This window comes from Staurois parvus, unplaced genomic scaffold (genome assembly GCF_062004578.1).
Source record: "Staurois parvus isolate SC_StPar_1 unplaced genomic scaffold, SC_StPar_1.0 ptg001930l, whole genome shotgun sequence".
Taxonomy (NCBI): Eukaryota; Metazoa; Chordata; class Amphibia; order Anura; family Ranidae; genus Staurois; species Staurois parvus.
Window position 1 is genome coordinate 94,686 of NW_028319726.1, and position 18,869 is coordinate 113,554.

Sequence of the window (18,869 nt, forward strand, 5' to 3'; positions counted from 1 at the left end):
ACTCATTGACATAGCACAGGAAGTGTGCACTGGACACAGGACAGAACTCAATTTCTGACAAGTCGACAGGTATTTTGTTTGCACTTAATAAACAGATATAAAAATACTTTCAGATGTACATTTAACAGACCAAAAGGGAGCAGATAAGAGAAATTAATTGTTAGGGGTTTGCATTCACTTGTGTCAGTAAGTGGCTTTTCTGTATGTAAACGTGCAAATAAAGTTATTCGTATTGAGAATTTGATAAAATATTCGGCACTGAGACTCATGCGCTGAAATTAAAGCTGAAAATTAGGTATGGCAATTTTTACATAATTCCCCAACCAGCTGGCCATACATGCCGTACCTGTGAGATTCACGTGAAAGCTGTAAATCACGTTAGTAGGCAAGACAACTACAGTGAACTCCACTAGCTTCTGGGTTGTGTGCCGAGCGGCTGCCCTCCTGCTTACTGATAACTGGAGGTCGCTTGCTTGACATGAGTGCCATTAAGGGAACATTTTGCATTTACTCAATGAATGCAAAGTGTTCTCTGGTTGGGGAGGTGAAGAGGCATTGCGATCTCCACCTTGTCCGAACAGAAAACATTTTGCATTCATTAAGAATATGCTAAGTGTTCTCTGATTGGTGCCCATGCCAAAAGTATTGGTTGGCCGGCCTTTCCACGCACATGAACTTTAATGGCCCCCCAGTCTCAGTCCGTAGGATTCAATATTGAGTTGGCCCCGCCCTTTGCACCTATAACAGCTTCAACTCTTCTGGGAAGGCCGTCCATGAGGTTTAGGAGGGTGTCTATGGGAAGGTTGGACCATTCTTCCAGAAGCACATTTGTCAGGTCAGGCACTGATGTCGGGGGAGGAGGCCTGGCTCGCAGTCTCCGCTCTAATTCATCCCAAAAGGTGTTCTATGGGGTTGAGGTCAGGACTCTGTGCAGGCCAGTCAAGTTTCTCCACCCCAAACTCGCTCCTCCATGTCTTTATGGACCTTGCTTTGTGCACTGGTGCGCAATCATGTTGGAACAGGAAGGGACCATCCTTAAACTGTTTCCACAAAATTGGGAGCATGAAATTGTCCAAAATATCTTGGTATGCTGATGCCTTGAGAGTTCCCTTTACTGGAACTAGGGGGCCAAGCCCAACCCATGAAAAACAACCCCACACCATAATCCCCCCTCCACCAAACTTTACACTTGGCACAATGCAGTCAGGCAAGCATCGTTCTCCTGGCAACCGCCGAACCCAGACACGTCCATTGGATTGCCAGATAGAGAAGCATGATTGGTCACTGCAGAGAACATGTCTCCACTGCTCTAGAGTCCAGTGGTGGCGTGCTTTACACCAGTGCATCCAGTGCTTTGCATTGCACTTGGTGATGTAAGGCTTGGATGCAGCTGCTCGGCCATAGAAACCCATTCCATGAAGTTCTCTACACACTGTTGTTGGGCTAATCTGAAGGCCACACCAAGTTTGGAGGTCTTTAGCTATTGACTCTGCAGACAGTTGGCGACTTCTGCACTCTGTGCGCTTCAGCATGTGCTGACCCCGCTCTGTCATGTGACGTGGCCTACCGCTTGGTGGCTGAGTTGCTGTTGTTCCCAGTCGCTTCCACTTTGTTATAATCCCACTAACAGTTGAGCGTGGAATATTTAGTAGCCAGGAAATGTCACGGATGATCTTATTGCACAGGTGACCACCTATCACGGGACCACGCTTGGAGTCACTGAGCTCCTGAGAGCGACCCATTCTTTCACCAATGTTTGTAGAAGCAGTCTGCATGCCTAGGTGATGATTTTATACAGCTGTGGCCATGGAGGTGATTGGAACATCTGAATCCAATGATTTTGAGGGGCGCCCCCAAACCTTTGGCAATTTAGTGTATGTACCTTGGTCCAAACCGGACTAATGGAACTGTGTGAAAATTGTCATACTATACTTGTCACAATATATTTGATGTTTTCAAGCAAACCTTCAGCTTTCCCTGGTGGTCTAGTGGTTAGGATTCGGCGCTCTCACCGCCGCGGCCCGGGTTCGATTCCCGGTCAGGGAATATCGCTTTTTATAGCATATATCTTTTATAATCCTCTACCGTTCACATTTGCACATTTCCCTTGTCCACCAAAGTGATAATGTAGATGTACACTGCGCAGTGCTACTTCCTAACACATTTTTCTCATTGCGTTCAGCATCAGTGCTGATCTCAAAGCTCGGTCACATGACTCCCAGCAGGAGGTATGGCCGATGAGCTATGTATAGGTGACTGCAGCGTCCACATGGCTCCCTGTGACAGTCCCTGTATGTTCTCTTGCTACTGACACCCTGCAGAGATAGCTAATGATTGAGGAAATTTCCAACCGGGCCAAACAAAAGCTGGTAAACCTGCTTATTCTAAGGCAGGCCATAGAGGATGCCAAAACCAAATAGTCCGTCAATTCGAAAAAATAAAATACATTGTACGACTGTGCTATCAATTTGTTTAATTTTTCTAAAAATAAAAAAATATACAGCATGTCTGATCAAGCACTTTAAATTGCGGCACAAAAACCGCGTGTCGCAGCCGGCACACTAATGATGCGAAAAACGAACGATTCAAAATGTTCGTTTTTTGTCTTGTCTCATGGCCTGCTTTAATCACTTTGCCCTTCATACCCGTTCACCCCTATGGACCAGAGCAATTTTTACAATTCTGTTATGGACCTATTTATTCGGCAATAACCTAACATTACAAGGTGATACATGCTGGATGTTGTCTTTTAACCATTTGCCGCCCGCCCTATGGCCGAATGGCAGGCGGCAAATGTCATCAGGGTTCCAGGTGGACGCCATATGGCGTCCTCCCGCACATGCGCAGATTGCGCTCCTGCAGAGCGGCGCAGCGGCGCGATCTGTCACCGGCCGTGTACCTCGGACACGGCCGGTGACAGATCTGAGTATCGGCCCCGTTGCGACCTGCTGTGACCAATCACATGGATTGGCGTGAATGGATGGCTTCATTCATGCCATCCATTATATACTAATGTCTAGCTGTGAATGGTCACAGCTAAACACATGCACCTGTCATGTGATTAGCCGTGGCCAAATCACAGCTAAGCACAAAAAAAAAAAAAAACCCTGAATGAATTGATGTCATTCAGGTAAATGTTTGCTTATAAGCAAATTGTGTAAAAAAACAAAAATACTGATCACTTCCCCAAAGTAGTACAATGTTACTATGGTAACATTGTACTACTTTGGTCATAGTGAAATATGAAGAAACAATCTTAAAAAAAAGAAAAAAAATTTAATAAAAAATAATAAAAAAAATTTAAAAAAAAAAATTTTTTTTTTTCATACTGTCACCAGTCATACTGTTTACCGCCATGCCAGTTATATGATGATGCTGTACTGCACTGGTGACAGTATGTAAAAAAAAAATAGTGAAATTAATTTTTTTAATTTTTTCATTTTCCGAAAAATTATGACAAAAAAAATACAACTTCAAAAACTCGCCAAATCATACGATCTGGTATCTTATGACAAACATTTTCGTGCTTGTCCCTTCCAGTAATTTCGGATGATTGCTGTGTACTAGTGATCATATTATTGTACGAACGCTTTGAAAGCGGCATTATTTCTACGATTTTCTGATCGTGTGTATGGGGTCTTGTCGCCGACTTCGAGAGCGTCCAGAGGTTTTAAAAACACAATATCTCACAAGCCAGCTGTCGGCTTTCAGATAAAAGAGATTGGGTGGTTCTACACCCCTAGTACATTGGTCATCAGCAGTCATTTATCTGAAAGGCAGAAGTTGTTCACAGCTCAAAAAACCACTAGCAACCTCTAGGCGAACCCTATGGCTTGAGCAGGGGCGGACTGACAACTCATGGGGCCCCCCGGGCAGTAGGGGATCATGGGGCCCCTGTGTCCTTGCCCAAACTCAAAAAAACCTATGAAAAAGGTACCAGGGGCATCTCATGAGGCCCTCTACTGACCCCGGGCCCTCGGGCAGTGCCCGAGTTTCCAAATGGTCAGTCCGCCCCTGGGCTTGAGCCTGATGAAATCCTGGTGGAGAAAGCCAGCCGCAGAGAACTGAAGAGTTTAACCTCCTTAGCGGTATTCCCGAGTGTAGCTCGGGGTAAAATTTCAATACCAAGAGCGGTAACCCCAAGCTACACTCGGGCTTACCATGCAGCGTTCTCTGGGGGTCCCTGCAGCACTTACCTTGTCCTTCGCTCCCACGATGGGTCCCCTGCAGCGTCCCCATCCATCTCTTCCGGCAGATGCCGGCATCTGGCTTCCGTGTTCTGGTCCCTGTGACGTCGGAACGTACGGGCGGCGGAACCGGCGGGAAATTTTAAAAAATGACATTTTTGCTGTCATTGCTTTTTCCCGAGTCCCGAGTGCTTTGTCCTGTGCCCTGCCTGCATTTTGTCTGTTCTTTCTGCCTGGAAACTTAGAAAAGTCCATGGTGTCCAAAAAGCGTCCCTTTACGTCAAAAGCGGTTTTAGAACAGCGATAGTAAATCAGGACCACTTGCAGAATTGAGTGATAATGATTCGTGGGGGAAATTCGTCATCAGACACTGAAAACGATTTTGCGACTTTGCTCAGCGATGTGCGAATTTGCCTCTGTATTTCAAATTTCAGTGTTTTTGGTTTGATTATATTATTGAATTAAATTTATTATTATTATATTATTATTTGTTATGATTATTTATTAAATTATAATTTATGATTTCGTGTTTCAAGTTTTATCATACCTGGGATGTTTAATAGACTCTTGTACGGACAGATTTCAGTGAGTTATTCCTAAAAATTACAGCCTACAATAAAAAAACTACATATTTCCATGCAAAAAAATGGTACCGCTTTCAGCACAAAAAATCGGAAAGAATCATACCGCCAGGGAGGTTAATAAAAGTTTATTGTACAAAAATTAAAATGATATATAGCACCATATCCAATATTTGTGATGTAGAATTCACAGGTCTTTTTTAACATCCACATATCAGCTCAATGCATTTTGAATACTTTAGACATCTCTGTCGATGCCTGTGGCTGAGCTCTGTGCAGCTGCCTAGTTCGCCTAGTGGTAGCGCCAGCCCTGGTCTATTGATGCATTTACTATTGGATGGTTGGATTCGCCTGTAGACCAGTAAGGATTAAACACTCTGTGTGAACAAGTTGTTCATTGTTTTTGATGTTCTCTACTGTTAACGTGGGAAATTATAGGATTCGTTTTGAAGGTTAATATTTCTGGATTGAGATCTTATGGTCCATTGGATTTTCCCACCTGGAATTGAGAATCTTTATTCCAGCAAACCGTACAAGAACTCTGTGATTTTATACTATTGAGTTCTTTATCAGGAGAACATGTGAACAGTATCTGTAAAGAAGAACTCAGTAGTATCAAATCACAGAGTTCTTGTACGGTTTGCTGGAATAAAGATTCTCAATTCCAGGTGGAAACATCCAATGGACCATAAGATCTCAATCCAGAAATATTAACTTTCAAAACAAATCCTATAATTTCTCATGCCAACAGTAGAGAACATCAAAAATAATGAACAACTTGTTCATACAGAGTTTTAAATCCTTACTGGTCTACAGGCGAATCCAACCATCCAATAGTAAATGCATCAATAGACCAGGGCTGGCGCTACCGCTAGGCGAACTAGGCAGCCGCATAGAGCACAGCCACTGGTTTCCTTACTCTCTGCCGGCTTCCAGCCTGTTGTCGCTCTTCCCACAGGTGGACACCGGTTGTGCTTTGGAATTTTTCCCACCCCCTCCCCAGGTGAGTTGGATGACAGCAGCCTGCTGGTGACCCCAGGACAACTGAGCCCCACCTCCCGATTCCCCGGTGTAGCTGTAGATCTATATCCTATTGCTGCATGGAATACATATTTTCATGGGATACTGATCTTCCTGCTACACCGGTGATCACGTGACCTCATCTTGTCAAGACTTTGGAGAGTAGGGTCTGGGTCTGGGTGGTGTTCGAGGGGTGTGGAGGTGGGGTCTCAGAAGATCTGAAGTGTGGTGGGAGGGGTCGGGGCGGGTTCCTCCTGACATGCAATGTAGTTCCGTTTGTGGCAGCAGAGAGGATCCAAGGATGGTGAGTATTGGAGGGGGGATTGCCATGGGGAACAACTGACCCTCCACATTGCTATTGGGATCATTGACTGGTCACAGGACTCCCTCCACCATAGTGGAGTTATACAGGGAGGTCAGGTGATGGGAGGTAATCTCGGTACACATCTGGTGTGAAGGGAGGCCGGTTGTCAGCTCCATAGTCACACAATGTGCTTTGTATAGGAATCACCTCTTCTTTGCTGTGGAGCAGGATGGATGCTGGGGGTGAATGGAGCCCTGGGGGGGGGGTGCATGTAGGAGGGGTGCAAGCAGCTGGTCTTGCCTATGGCATAAAATAGTCTAACCCTGCAATAGACTCATATCTTTAGCCATAAAAGAATGTATACAATCCAAACAGTCAACAAATCAGAAGTACTTCAGAAACAGTCCCCCATGTATATCCCATCAAAAGTCGTCCAGTGCAGTGTAGGCTGCTAGATAAATTTAGCTGGCTGCTCTGTAATCAGTGGAGCAGGCATTGATTGCTTAGGCCTGCTTATTGTCTTGCTGGCTGCTGCTTTGATTACTCACCCCTGTCTTTTAGAGGATTCTAGAATCAAAGACTGAGGAAGAACAGAGCAGACAGTGTCAGGGAATGAGAAGATCGCCACGACGCATGAATCTGCACATGCGTAGGATCCCGACAAGACATAGAGGGAGGCAGGCACTAGGACCCAGGCGCACCTGTCAGCGCCGGGTGGGCTATTTAAACCAGCTCTTGCAATGCTCACATTGCCGTATGGTCTTATTCCTGTGTTCCTGTTCTTAGTACCTGAGATTGCCTTTGTTGCCGAACCTGCCTGACCCGGATTATCGTGACTCTCTCCTGCCCTGATCCCTGGCTTGTCTGACCATTCTTCTGCTTTCTCCTATTTACCTGACCTCCTGTTGCTGAACCTGGCCTGTGACCCATTTATCTTTTTGCCTGCTGATCTGTACCATCTGCCTCTGCTGATACCGACCTGGCCTGTCTGACTACGTTACACACTACCTCTTCACATCTGGCTCTCACTTGTTACCTACCACTGGCAAATCCACCTCTACCACAGCTGGTTGAACTCGGGGGTTGAGACCTGGTCTCAGGCTGCTTTAAGTCCATCTCCACCATTAGGGGCTCTGGTGAAACCGCAGACTGAGGCTTAGATTCCACGCCCTGAGGGATTCCGGCCTGTGGGTCACTAGAGGCTACTGCCAGTCGGTCCTTAACAGACAGCCTGAATATTTATGGGACTCCAGACAATCCCTGGGAAGGTGTGCCCAGTAGGTGGTTGGAGTGCCAATAGTATAAGGTCTGCAGTGTTCTTGGGTCCAGTCCTGCTGGAGGAGACCCCTGTGCTCTGCCCCTGGGGCAGGAGTGCTAGAAAAGCTTTTGTGAAGACATTGAGGTCCCACTTAGGCTTAGCTGGGGGGCCTATTTCCAACTTAAGTACTGGAATCAAGTTTGGTCTGGGGAAGCTCACTGGCAATAGTTAAGAGAAGAGCCTGGTGGATTTCAGAAAGAGGTCACTGATGATCCCATGGCTGTGTGAGTAAAAGACCCCAGTGCTGGAAAGTCAGGGACTGTGTGTAATGTTGGTCTCTGGGAGGAGTCCTAGTCACCATCAGCATAGAGATTCAGATGGACGTTTTCTTTTGGTGCAGTTCAGCAAGATAGCTAAGCAGTCCGCAAGTTGTTCAGTTCTCTGGGGTATCCCATGCTCCCCTCATCCCTTTTCAAGTTTTATGTTCCAATAAAACCTAAAAAGACATCCCTAGACTATTACTTTGAGCCAGTGAAATAAATGCTGTGTAAGTGGCTGTGGGGGCTCTGACAGAGGGGAAAGGACTAAGTTAATCATCAGCTTTTTAGGTGGTGCGCTGCACATAGGGAGAGATGTTCTGTAGTCCAAATCAGGAAAGCAGAAGAGAACTCAGATGGCTGGTAACATTGTTTGAGATATTACTTTAGTTTGTAGGAAGTTACAAGGATGCTGTATTCCATGAGAGTTCAACAGGTATTTTCTGTACTCTCAGAAAATGGTTTTAGCCTGAAAAAATAAAACAAATGCAGATATTACACCTATGGTAAGCTGCAATATATATTGTCCAAAGGACATCGAAAGCACTCTAAAAAATATTGGTAGCCTTGTTCCTGCAGAGAGAAGCTATGAACGAGTTAAGACTTTTGTTTAGGTCCATTGATTGTTTGAATTGTTCTTCTATGTGTCATCCAGACTTGAAGCCCTTTGCATGAAGCAAAATTTAAAGTGTTATTCAAAAGCTGAACATTCTTGTCAGTCCCTGTAGTATTGAAGTGTTTCATTTTATTACATGCCAGCCAGCTTCACAAGACAAATGTTTTTCTTGTTAGCCTAATAAGGATATTAATATAATAATATTTGTACAATGCATTTCTCCCTGGGAAGAAGTGATTATCAAATTGGTGCTGGGATCTTTGAGGAGAAGGATTTGTCAAATATTACTGTAATCCTTTGTGAATTGATGTGTCTTGGGCCTGCTTCATAGAGGTTGCTTCCCAGACATTGGATGGAGGAGAGGGTGCTTCCCAGACATTGGATGGAGGAGAGGGTGCTTCCCAGACATTGGATGGAGGATAGGGTGCTTCCCAGACATTGGATGGAGGAGAGGGTGCTTCCCAGACATTGGATGGAGGAGAGGGTGCTTCACAGACATTGGATCGAGGATAGGGTGCTTCTTAGACATTGGATGGAGGAGAGGGTGCTTCCCAGACATTGGATGGAGGATAGGGTGCTTCCCAGACATTGGATGGAGGAGAGGGTGTTTCACAGAGATTGGATGGAGGAGAGGGTGCTTCCCAGACATTGGATGGAGGATAGGGTGCTTCCCAGACATTGGATCAAGGATAGGGTGCTTCCCAGACATTAGATCGAGGAGAGGGTGTTTCACAGACATTGGATCGAGGATAGGGTGCTTCCCAGACATTGGATCGAGGATAGGGTGCTTCCCAGACATTGGATGGAGGATAGGGTACTTCCCAGACATTGGATCGAGGATAGGGTGCTTCTCAGACATTGGATCGAGGAGAGGGTGCTTCCCAGACATTGGATCGAGGAGAGGGTGCTTCCCAGACATTGGATCGAGGAGAGGGTGCTTCCCAGACATTGGATCGAGGAGAGGGTGCTTCTCAGACATTGGATCGAGGAGAGGGTGCTTCCCAGACATTGGATCGTGGAGAGGGTGCTTCCCAGACATTGGATCAAGGATAGGGTGCTTCCCAGACATTGGATCGAGGATAGGGTGCTTCCCAGACATTGGATCGAGGATAGGGTGCTTCTTAGACATTGGATCGAGGAGAGGGTGCTTCCCAGACAATGAATTCAAAGAATATGTTTCTCAGGTAATGGATCCAAAAAGGCTGCTTGCCATACAATGAATCCAGAGAGGGTGCTTCCGGGACAATGGATCCAGAGAGAATGCTTTCTAAACAATGGATTTAGAGTGCTTGCATATCAGACAACAGATCCAGAGTTGGTGCTTCCTGAACAATGAATCCAGAGAGTATGCTTCCTGGAAAAAAGATAAAGGAGATGGGGAACCCAGACAATATATTCAAAGAATGTGCTTCTCTGAAAATAGATCCAAAGACATTGCTTCCTAGACAATGGATTGAAAGAGGGTGTTTCTTAGATGTACGAATTGTAAGAGGGTGAGTCCCAGATAATGGATCCAGAGACTATGCTTCCCAGACAATGGATCCACAGAGTAGGATTCCAAGACAATGGATTCAAACAATATGCTTCTCAGACAATAGATCCAAAGACATTGCTTCCTAGACAATGGATTGAAAGAGGGTGTTTCTTAGATGTACGAATTGTAAGAGTGTGAGTCCCAGATAATGGATCCAGAGACTAAGCTTCCCAGACAATGGATCCACAGAGTAGGATTCCAAGACAATGGATTCAAACAATATGCTTCTCAGACAATAGATCCAAAGAGGGTGCTTCCTAGACAATGGTTTCAAAGAGGTGCTTCTCAGACATTGGATCCAGAGAGGGTGCTTCCTGGACAATGGATCCAGAGAGAGTGCTTCCCAGACAGTAGACCAGAGAGGGTGCTTCCCAAACAATGGATCCATAGAGGGGGGGCATCCACAGAGTGGATGTTGGAGATGGTGCCTTCTGAACAACGAATCCAGAGAAGCTGCTTTCTTGACAATGGATCCATAGAGCATGCTTCCCACACAGTGGCTGATGGAGAGGGTTCTTCACTGACAGTGGATTCAAAGAATATGCTTCTTGGGACAATGGATCCAAAGAGGGCGCTTCCTAGACAATGGTTTCAAAGAGGTTGCTTCCCAGACAATGGATACATAGAGTTGCTTCCCAGATAATGCATCCAGAGGGGGGTTGCTTCCTGGACAATGGATTCAGTGAATGCTTTCTAGAGAATGGATCCAGAGAGGGAGCTTCCCAGGCAATGGATCTGGAGAGGGTGCTTTCTAGACCAAAGATAAAGAAAGGGCCCTTCCCTGACAAAGATGCAATGAGGGGTGCTTCCCAGACATGGGATCTGGAGAAGGTTCTTGATCCCAGATAATGGGTCCATAGATTGTGCTTGCCGCACAATGGATCCAGAAAAGATGCTCCCGGGACAATGAATCCAGAGAAGATGTTTCCTTGGATAACGGATCTAGAGAGGCTGCCTCCAGTCAATGGAGGTGGAGATTGTACTTCTGAGACAGTAGATCCAGAGAAGGTGCTTCCTGTAGAGTGGATGTTAGAGTGTTTCCCAAGCCAATTATGGAAGGAAAAGCAATGTTCCCTGACTGGGAATCGAACCCGGGCCGCGGCGGTGAGAGCGCCGAATCCTAACCACTAGACCACCAGGGAAAACTGAGGGGCTTTTCAAACTATATTCTGTCAGTGGGTCTGCCTCTCACAGATAATCATCGGATACCCCCACTCAGGATCTTCCATGTAAATGCTGTTGTGTCCATTCAAAGGTGTCGATGTGGCCTAACACCCACCCACACCCGCCTCCACCTCCACTGCTACCCACCCTCCACTTTGACAAATCGCAAACCACCTTTCACCACTACACCTTCCACCAAAAGGGATTTCAATAGTATGGATCCCTCGTGTGCCCCATTGAAGCACTTTCTAGCACAGGGGAATCAGCTCAAATGCTGGAGTGCTCAGAGGTAGCGCTTGATGCCCGCATTCTCCTGTACTCTTTAAATGCCCAACTGCTTAGGATCTGTTTTGTAAGTAAACCCAACAGGACAATTTAGGTTTGCATGGGGACTTCGTATATATCTTATGGCTGCTTTCAGTGAAAACTCTAGAAATGCACTTTCTTGGCAAACAGACAAGTGGGGGGAGGGCAATGAAGGTCTATCACATGACTTGACCAGTAGCTGTCCCACTTCAGACGCTTGCTAAGAGATATGCATAGGGGAATTAGCTCAAATGGTAGAGCGCTCGCTTAGCATGTGAGAGGTAGCGGGATCAATGCCCGCATTCTCCAAGTGCATTTTTTTTGGAATGCAACAACCATTTGGTCGAAATTATTCCACATCACCTACAAAATATGTCATTCTTTATCAGGAAGATCATAGTAGAGAGAGTTACAGAGATCCATACTGGATGACCCCAATGCATGGATTCATCTTGCATGTTCTAAAGATGCTGGAAGAAGGACCTGGTAGGATACCTGTTATCAACCAATAGGTCAGTGTCCAGGATTGTACCCAAGCTGTCCACATGGTCAGAGAAGATAACATTTTCCCAGGACTTAAGCAGGCCATAGACAAGACAAAATCAGAATGACAATTCTTTCCCATTATCAGAAGTTTGTTTTTTGCATCATTAGTGTGCCAGCTGCAACACGCGTATTTCATGCCACCGTCAAAAGTGCCTGATCCAACGTACCGGAGTTTTGTGGGTTTTTTTAGAAAAGAAAAAGAAACAAATGATGGCACAATGGTATGCGCCATTTTCATTTTTCAATCAACAGAATGTTTGGTTTTTGGCTCATCTATGGCCGGCCTTACACCACCACAGGGTTGAGGGACTCATTTCAGGAGAACTGGACTCACCTTAGTGATAAGATAGGAAAGCCCAAAACCTGAGTGCAATAAAAACAGCCGTTCCCCCTTAATTCTGCTAGAAGATCGGTGGCTTTTCTACTTCTTGTAACATGTAAGCTGTGCAGGAAAAGTTGCAGTTACGGGAATCTCTGGTCTTGGCTGCTAAGTGGTCAGAGTGCTGGTCAATCAATCACCACAACCCTCTCCCTAATCCCCATCCGCCAATGCCCACTCCCTTGCTCATGCTACTCATCATTCATTTCTACAAGCCACAAACATCCACTCACCAATACACCTTCCCCCTAAAAGAAATGGCATAGATAAGGGACGTCATCAAGGTGCTTCCTGTAGAGTGGATGGAGAGAGAGCGTTTCCCAAGCCAATTATGGAAGGAAAAGCAATGTTCCCTGACCGGGAATCGAACCCGGGCCGCGGCGGTGAGAGCGCCGAATCCTAACCACTAGACCACCAGGGAAAACTTAGGGCATTGTCAAACTATACTCTGTCAGTGGCTCTGCCTCTCACAGATAATCATCGGATACCCCCACTCAGGGTCTTCCATGGAAATGCTGTTGTGTCCATTCAAAGGTGTCAATGTGGCCTAACAGCCACCCACACCCGCCTCCACCTCCAGTGCTACCCACCCTCCACTTTGACAATTTGCAAACCACCTTTCACCACTACACCTTCCACCAAAAGGGATTTCAATAGTATGGATCCCTCATGTGCCCCATTGAAGCACTTTCTAGCACACGGGAATCAGCTCAAATGCTGGAGTGCTCAGAGGTAGCGCTTGATGCCCGCATTCTCCTGTACTCTTTAAATGCCCAACTGCTTAGGATCTGTTTTGAAAGTAAACCCAACAGGACAATTTAGCTTTGCATGGGGACTTCGTATATATCTTATGGCTGCTTTCAGTGAAAACTCTAGAAATGCACTTTCTTGGCAAACAGACAAGTGGGGGGAGGGCAATGAAGGTGTATCAGATGACTTGACCAGTAGCTGTCCCACTTCAGACCCTTGCCAAGAGATATGTGTAGGGGAATTAGCTCAAATGGTAGAGCGCTCGCTTAGCATGTGAGAGGTAGCGGGATCAATGCCCGCATTCTCCAGGTCACTTTTTTGGAATGCAACAACCATTTGGTCGAAATTATTCCACATCACCTACAAAATATGTCATTCTTTATTAGGAAGATCATAGTAGACAGAGTTACAGAGATCCATACTGGATGACCCCAATGCATGGATTCATCTGGAATCAGATGTCTGATTCTTGCATGTTCTAAAGATGGTAGAAGGAGGACCTGGTAGGATACCTGTTATCAACCAATAGGTCAGTGTCCAGGATTGCACCCAAGCTGTCCACATGGTCAGAGAAGATAACATTTTCCCAGGACTTAAGCAGGCCATAGACAAGACAAAATCAGAATGACAATTCTTTCCCATTATCAGATGGTTTGTTTTTTGCATCATTAGTGTGCCAGCTGCAACACGCGTATTTCATGCCGCCGTCAAAAGTGCCGGATCCAACGTGCTGGAGTTTTGTGGGATTTTTTTAGAAAAGAAAACGAAACAAATGATGGCACAATGGTATGCGCCATTTTCATTTTTCAATCAACAGAATGTTTGGTTTTTGGCTCATCTATGGCCGGCCTTACACCACCACAGGGTTGAGGGACTCATTTCAGGAGAACTGGACTCACCATAGTGATAAGATAGGAAAGCCCAAAACCTGAGTGCGATAAAAACAGCCGTTCCCCCTTCATTCTGCTAGCAGATCGGTGGCTTTTCTACTTCTTGTAACATGTAAGCTGTGCAGGCAAAGTTGCAGTTACGGGAAGCTCTGGTCTTGGCTGCTAAGTGGTCAGAGTGCTGGTCAATCAATCACCACAACCCTCTCCCTAATCCCCATCCGCCAATGCCCACTCCCTTGCTCATGCTACTCATCATTCATTTCTACAAGCCACAAACATCCACTCACCAACACACCTTCCCCCTAAAAGAAATGGCATAAATAAGGGGCGTCATCAGTATGATCCCCCACGTGACCTTTGGGAAGCCAGGCTGTAGGGGAGTTAGCTCCGATTACAGAGCGCTTGCTTAGCATGCAAAAGGTAGCGGGATTGATGCCCGCTATTCCAGTTCTTTTAGTGCACAAACAACTCCTTCATATCTATCGGAAACCATTGCCAACTGGGGATAATTGCTATTCTGTTTGAAAAGAAAAAAGGTCAAGTGTGCTTTGTCTTCTCGCCTGCTCCTCCCAGGTACACCCTCCTCTGCTCCCCCACCTTACACCTTAGGGCTCATGCACACGAATGTATGAAAAAATGCGTCAAATATGCTGCCAGATGTTGGAACACAAAATGCCTCTAATGCCATGGTTTTATCTGCCTGGAGTTTACATGTTCTCCCTGCAGCTGCATGGCTTTCCTCCGGGTACTTGGCTTTCCTCCCATGCTCCAAGAACATGCAGGTAGGTTGATTGGCTCCTGTCTAAACTGGCCCAAGTATGGACATGTGAATGTGAGTTACGGCCCTTAGATTGTACGCCCCTTGAGGGCAGGGACTGATGTGAATGGACAGTATATATATGAAATGCAGCATAAAGACAATGAATCCAAAGAGGGGGTGCATCCTGGACAATGGATCCAGAGAATGCTTTCCAGAGAATGGATCCAGAGAGGGTGTTTCCTGGACAAAAGATCCAGGTAGGGCGCTTCCTGAACAATGGATCCAAAGAGGCTGATTCCCACACAATGGATGTTGGAGAGGGTGCCTTCTGAACAACGAATCCAGAGAAGCTGCTTTCTTGACAATGGATCCATAGAGCATGCTTCCCACACAGTAGCTGTTGGAGAGGGTTCTTCACTGACAGTGGATTCAAAGAATATGCTTCTTGGAACAATGGATCCAAAGAGGGCGCTTCCTAGACAATGGTTTGAAAGAGGTGGCTTCCCAGACAATGGATACATAAAGTTGCTTCCCAGACAATGCATCCAGAGGGGGGTTGCTTCCTGGACAATGGATTCAGTGAACGCTTTCTAGAGAATGGATCCAGAGAGGGAGCTTCCCAGGCAATGGATCTGGAGAGGGTGCTTTCTAGACCAAAGATAAAGAAAGGGCCCTTCCCTGAGAAAGAATCCAATGAGGGGTGCTTTCTCGACATTGGATCTGGAGAAGGTTCTTGATCCGAGATAATGGGTCCATAATATTGTGCTTGCCGCACAATGGATCCAGAAAAGGTGCTCCCGGGACAATGAATCCTGAGAAGATGTTTCCTTGGATAACGGATCTAGAGAGGCTGCCTCCAGTCAATGGAGGTGGAGATTGTACTTCTGAGACAGTAGATCCAGAGAAGGTGCTTCCTGTAGAGTGGATGGAGAGAGAGCGTTTCCCAAGCCAATTATGGAAGGAAAAGCAATGTTCCCTGACCGGGAATCGAACCCGGGCCGCGGCGGTGAGAGCGCCGAATCCTAACCACTAGACCACCAGGGAAAACTTAGGGCATTGTCAAACTATACTCTGTCAGTGGCTCTGCCTCTCACAGATAATCATCGGATACCCCCACTCAGGGTCTTCCATGGAAATGCTGTTGTGTCCATTCAAAGGTGTCAATGTGGCCTAACAGCCACCCACACCCGCCTCCACCTCCAGTGCTACCCACCCTCCACTTTGACAAATCGCAAACCACCTTTCACCACTACACCTTCCACCAAAAGGGATTTCAATAGTATGGATCCCTCGTGTGCCCCATTGAAGCACTTTCTAGCACAGGGGAATCAGCTCAAATGCTGGAGTGCTCAGAGGTAGCGCTTGATGCCCGCATTCTCCTGTACTCTTTAAATGCCCAACTGCTTAGGATCTGTTTTGTAAGTAAACCCAACAGGACAATTTAGCTTTGCATGGGGACTTCGTATATATCTTATGGCTGCTTTCAGTGAAAACTCTAGAAATGCACTTTCTTGGCAAACAGACAAGTGGGGGGAGGGCAATGAAGGTGTATCAGATGACTTGACCAGTAGCTGTCCCACTTCAGACCCTTGACAAGAGTTATGCATAGGGGAATTAGCTCAAATGGTAGAGCGCTCGCTTAGCATGTGAGAGGTAGCGGGATCAATGCCCGCATTCTCCAGGTCGTTTTTTTGGAATGCAACAACCATTTGGTCGAAATTATTCCACATCACCTACAAAATATGTCATTCTTTATTAGGAAGATCATAGTAGACAGAGTTACAGAGATCCATACTGGATGACCCCAATGCATGGATTCATCTGGAATCAGATGTCTGATTCTTGCATGTTCTAAAGATGGTAGAAGGAGGACCTGGTAGGATACCTGTTATCAACCAATAGGTCAGTGTCCAGGATTGCACCCAAGCTGTCCACATGGTCAGAGAAGATAACATTTTCCCAGGACTTAAGCAGGCCATAGACAAGACAAAATCAGAATGACAATTCTTTCCCATTATCAGATGGTTTGTTTTTTGCATCAATAGTGTGCCAGCTGCAACACGCGTATTTCATGCCGCCGTCAAAAGTGCCGGATCCAACGTGCTGGAGTTTTGTGGGATTTTTTTAGAAAAGAAAACGAAACAAATGATGGCACAATGGTATGCGCCATTTTCATTTTTCAATCAACAGAATGTTTGGTTTTTGGCTCATCTATGGCCGGCCTTACACCACCACAGGGTTGAGGGACTCATTTCAGGAGAACTGGACTCACCATAGTGATAAGATAGGAAAGCCCAAAACCTGAGTGCGATAAAAACAGCCGTTCCCCGTTCATTCTGCTAGCAGATCGGTGGCTTTTCTACTTCTTGTAACATGTAAGCTGTGCAGGCAAAGTTGCAGTTACGGGAAGCTCTGGTCTTGGCTGCTAAGTGGTCAGAGTGCTTGTCAATCAATCACCACAACCCTCTCCCTAATCCCCATCCATCAATGCCCACTCCCTTGCTCATGCTACTCATCATTCATTTCTACAAGCCACAAACATCCACTCACCAACACACCTTCCCCCTAAAAGAAATGGCATAAATAAGGGACGTCATCAGTATGATCCCCCACGTGACCTTTGGGAAGCCAGGCTGTAGGGGAATTAGCTCCGATGGTAGAGCGCTTGCTTAGCATGCAAGAGGTAGTGGGATTGATGCCCGCTATTCCAGTTCTTTTAGTGCACAAACAACTCCTTCATATCTATCGGAAACCATTGCCAACTGGGGATAATTGCTATTCTGTTTGAAAAGAAAAAAGGTCAAGTGTGCTTTGTCTTCTCGCCTGCTCCTCCCAGGTACACCCTCCTCTGCTCCCCCACCTTACACCTTAGGGCTCATGCACACGAATGTATGAAAAAATGCGTCAAATATGCTGCCAGAAGTTGGAACACAAAATGCCTCTAATGCCATGGTTTTATCTGCCTGGAGTTTGCATGTTCTCCCTGCGGCTGCATGGCTTTCCTCCGGGTACTTGGCTTTCCTCCCATGCTCCAAGAACATGCAGGTAGGTTGATTGGCTCCTGTCTAAATTGGCCCTAGTATGGACATGTGAATGTGAGTTAGGGCCCTCAGATTGTACTCCCCTTGAGGGCAGGGACTGATGTGAATGGACAGTATATATATGAAGTGCAGCATAAAGACAATGAATCCAAAGAGGGGGTGCATCCTGGACAATGGATCCAGAGAATGCTTTCCAGAGAATGGATCCAGAGAGGGTGTTTCCTGGACAAAAGATCCAGGTAGGGCGCTTCCTGAACAATGGATCCAAAGAGGCTGATTCCCACACAATGGATGTTGGAGAGGGTGCCTTCTGAACAACGAATCCAGAGAAGCTGCTTTCTTGACAATGGATCCATAGAGCATGCTTCCCACACAGTAGCTGTTGGAGAGGGTTCTTCACTGACAGTGGATTCAAAGAATATGCTTCTTGGAACAATGGATCCAAAGAGGGCGCTTCCTAGACAATGGTTTGAAAGAGGTGGCTTCCCAGACAATGGATACATAAAGTTGCTTCCCAGACAATGCATCCAGAGGGGGGTTGCTTCCTGGACAATGGATTCAGTGAACGCTTTCTAGAGAATGGATCCAGAGAGGGAGCTTCCCAGGCAATGGATCTGGAGAGGGTGCTTTCTAGACCAAAGATAAAGAAAGGGCCCTTCCCTGAGAAAGAATCCAATGAGGGGTGCTTTCTCGACATTGGATCTGGAGAAGGTTCTTGATCCGAGATAATGGGTCCATAGATTGTGCTTGCCGCACAATGGATCCAGAAAAGGTGCTCCCGGGACAATGAATCCTGAGAAGATGTTTCCTTGGATAACGGATCTAGAGAGGCTGCCTCCAGTCAATGGAGGTGGAGATTGTACTTCTGAGACAGTAGATCCAGAGAAGGTGCTTCCTGTAGAGTGGATGGAGAGAGAGCGTTTCCCAAGCCAATTATGGAAGGAAAAGCAATGTTCCCTGACTGGGAATCGAACCCGGGCCGCGGCGGTGAGAGCGCCGAATCCTAACCACTAGACCACCAGGGAAAACTTAGGGCATTGTCAAACTATACTCTGTCAGTGGCTCTGCCTCTCACAGATAATCATCGGATACCCCCACTCAGGGTCTTCCATGGAAATGCTGTTGTGTCCATTCAAAGGTGTCAATGTGGCCTAACAGCCACCCACACCCGCCTCCACCTCCAGTGCTACCCACCCTCCACTTTGACAATTTGCAA

General features: G+C 46.3%; 1 protein-coding gene and 5 non-coding genes across 6 annotated transcripts in view; 2 read left to right on the forward strand and 4 right to left on the reverse strand.

The window, feature by feature from the left end:
• The window catches only part of SRPX2 (sushi repeat containing protein X-linked 2), a 97,283-nt gene that overhangs the window by 18,072 nt on the left and 60,342 nt on the right, over positions 1-18,869 (forward strand). The gene's annotated exons all lie outside the window — the stretch shown is intronic.
• TRNAE-CUC (transfer RNA glutamic acid (anticodon CUC)) lies at positions 1,975-2,046 on the forward strand. The gene has a single exon. It is a non-coding gene; the product is annotated as a tRNA-Glu (tRNA).
• Positions 10,888-10,959, reverse strand: TRNAE-CUC (transfer RNA glutamic acid (anticodon CUC)). The gene has a single exon. It is a non-coding gene; the product is annotated as a tRNA-Glu (tRNA).
• Positions 12,562-12,633, reverse strand: TRNAE-CUC (transfer RNA glutamic acid (anticodon CUC)). The gene has a single exon. It is a non-coding gene; the product is annotated as a tRNA-Glu (tRNA).
• TRNAE-CUC (transfer RNA glutamic acid (anticodon CUC)) lies at positions 15,585-15,656 on the reverse strand. The gene has a single exon. It is a non-coding gene; the product is annotated as a tRNA-Glu (tRNA).
• TRNAE-CUC (transfer RNA glutamic acid (anticodon CUC)) lies at positions 18,607-18,678 on the reverse strand. The gene has a single exon. It is a non-coding gene; the product is annotated as a tRNA-Glu (tRNA).